Source organism: Octopus bimaculoides, chromosome 4, assembly GCF_046866305.1.
Source record: "Octopus bimaculoides isolate indiv1 chromosome 4, ASM4686630v1, whole genome shotgun sequence".
In the NCBI taxonomy this organism is placed as follows: Eukaryota; Metazoa; Mollusca; class Cephalopoda; order Octopoda; family Octopodidae; genus Octopus; species Octopus bimaculoides.
In genome coordinates this window covers 35497461-35500693 of record NC_142931.1, presented here as the reverse complement: position 1 = coordinate 35500693, position 3233 = coordinate 35497461, and the positions used below count along the sequence as shown (strand labels likewise).

Sequence of the window (3233 nt, the reverse complement as noted above, 5' to 3'; positions counted from 1 at the left end):
CCGAGCAAAAGAAATAATATTCTTAAGATTGTATACCTGGAAAAGTACAGGACAGGTTATTAGACTTGGAAAACATCAGGACAACTTATTGCATTTGGTAAAGTACAGATAAAGAAACTTTTTACTTAAAATATTGTAGCCAAGGATATAATTTGAATATTAAAACTTATTTGATTTTAATCTTCAAAGTAGCATTATAATTAAGACAGGAATCATCATTTTTACAAATATTGACACGCTAGAATATTTTAAAATGAGAACCAAGAGTACCAGTATAGCTAACATTTTATGTGAAATAGAATGGCTAATATAGTAGGGAAATTCATTATGTAAAACAATAGGCATTGTCTCATGACTAGAATTGTGAGGACATGGCAATGTCGTAGGCAATAACTCAAGCAAATTTTACTGTGAATTTGTAGTTATAGGTAGATTTTACTGTAATATATAACTAATTTTTGTATTATATTTTTTATTGTATTAACTTATTATTTACGACTATTATTTCTTAAAATCTATTTTCAAATTTCTAATTATTGATTCATGATTTTAAAATGAACTATTTTAAAGTGCAAAAAATATTTAACTGAGTTGTTTTCTTTTTTTTAAAATAGAAGTAACAAGTAATAACAATAAGTTATTACTTCTACTAATAACAAATAGAAGTAATAACTTGTAATAATTTTTTTAGTTTTAATAAAAGCTAATATTTTCTAAATCTAATTATTTTATTTGAAATTATATTGTTAGCTGCAATATTTTAAGTAAAAAATTCCTTGTTCTGTACTTTACCAGATGTAATATGTTGTCCTGAACTTTTCCAGTGTAATAACCTGTCCTGTACTTTTCCAGGTTTATAATCTTAAGAATATTATTTCTCTTGCTCGCACTTTTCCATGTAATTTAAATATTTCTAATGTAGATTGGAATTTTCAGGAGATACTTTGGTTCCATCGTAGGTTGGGATCAATATAAGGAGAAATTCTTATAACAAACATAGAATAGCAGCTTCTGGAGGTAAGATGTAAAAGTATAACTCATCGTTAAATATGCTTTGATGACTTCTAGCTCGAGTTTGTAAGAGAATTTACTGCTTACATTTTAAACTTTTAAACATCTTGATTTCTGCTTCATTCCACTTCTCCGTTAGCCCAACGTTTAATCCTTCCGATCATATATTTATTAAGGATCGTAATTCCTAAAATTTTACAATAGTTCAATGTTTCATACGATACATCTGGAAATTGTCTTTCTTTTTCTTTTCGAAGAGATATAAATGGTTGCGGTCTGTAAAAATGTTTTATTACCAATTTAGCATAATTATGTTGATACATTGCGTAATGATTTTGTGGGATTTGTTGAAGATAGTGACATATTTGTTACTGAATTAAAATGTTATACAGAATATTCGAGAAAGGTGATAAATTAAGTGGATTACTCTTCTGAGAATGATGTATTGGAAAAAGTTTTGAATAAGGTGTATGTAGATGTGACCCTGTAAAAAGAGTCACGGAGAATAAAATGCTGTAGAACGTATTAATTCATAGAATTAGAAAATATTGCATCACAAAAGAAATGACAGATAAGAGATATCAAGATAATCGTTTAATCGATCTTGCACATAGGTCAATGAACGTTTGCTAATGAAGCAGAAGGACGATGGAGGTTGTATTGAATCTGAGATATTCATTCAAGTAACAGCTGTCTCGTCTTTCCTGTGTCAGAAATTTACATTGTTCTTGCACGTCATCAGATGGTAGGCTCAAATAGATATTTCTGAAATAACAGATAGTTTGAAAATGAAGAATGTAGTGGTGTTTGTCAAATGATTGCTACCACAAACATACATTAATATTTTACCACAAAACAACTAAAGAAATTTAACTAAACAAATTCTCTATGTGGATATGTGTATGGATGTGTAAGCGAGGTCTGAGTGACAGTTATGTCATTAACGTATATAAATTGAGTATAGGTAACTAAATTCAACCTTGTTTACATCTGAGTGCTGGTAGATGACATCTTTATAAAGGTTATCAATAAGAACTATAAACATCTCTTTAAATCCCTTATTTACCCAAAGTGACCTTAAACATTAGTGGCCTCACTAATGAGGCTATCTGATGTTGCATCACTTGCTGAAAAGTGCAGGTAGTTCATGTAACACTCCATAATCTTTAAATATTTTGGACACCAACAGAGAAGTGGTAAGAATGCTTGTAACGTTGTAGATTCTGCAAAAAGCATCGTGGTGTCATCAGGGAACCCATTAAATCTATTTTTCTAGAAGTGGAATAGTTATACAGCTTCCACACGGATTTCGAATAGAAATGTTCAAGCTTAAAATTACGTCAAACTGATGTTATAGCGGAAGAAGATTACTCAAGTCTCAGCGCATCGGGATAGAACTGAAAATATGAAGGTGCAGAGCGAAACTTTTAACTACTCAACATCATCTATATCACTTCCAAAATCACGCTGACCTTGATATGCAACAGTACATCTAAATTCTGTAATATTCACATCGCCTACATTTCAGAATAAGAGAAGGACGGTTTCACTGAATCAACAGAGACCTATTAGAATTAATCTGCATCAATAAGCTTTTTGCTCCAACGTGTCAAAATCTGACATTCTATTCCCAACTAAAAATATATATATATATTCTTCTAGGTTAGTTTTGACAGAGTTTGCTTTCGACTGCATCAAAATCTCAATTACACACGGACACTAAAATCTCTTATTTCATACGAAATATACCCAACAGAGCAGATCCCTGTAGCGGGATCAAAAATCAAAACAGTTATATCAAAACTGGAACTTACCACTAATGAGACATTGCGTTTCTCCTGCGAAAGCTGTGTGTCGAAGTTTGTCAGTTATGGCTTCCCTAAAGCATTTTGTTCAAATACATATCATACCGCATTGCCAAGATCAGTCGCAAAAGCTTATGTACACACACAGCGTCTCTCTCTCCCTCTCTCTCATTCTCATACATACAAATCGAAAAATATACATACACATTCACGTTCATACATTGTTTGTGTATCTAACTGCATCTAACAATATTCGTATATATATGTGTATGTGTATATGTATATATATATGTATGTGTGTGTGTGTATATATATATATAATTATATATATATATATATATATATATATATATATATATATATATATATACATATACATATACATATCACCACGTGCGCTCGTTTATATGTTAGTGC

At 30.5% G+C, this 3233-nt stretch overlaps 1 long non-coding RNA gene across 1 annotated transcript in view; it reads right to left on the bottom strand.

Moving 5' to 3' along the window:
* Positions 1-1590: 1590 nt before the first annotated feature.
* LOC149136009 (uncharacterized) overlaps positions 1591-3233 on the bottom strand; it is a 16032-nt gene continuing 14389 nt past the window's right edge. The window contains exon 3 of the long non-coding RNA XR_016241318.1: positions 1591-1776. This is a non-coding gene — a long non-coding RNA (uncharacterized LOC149136009). The remainder of the gene's footprint in view (positions 1777-3233) is intronic.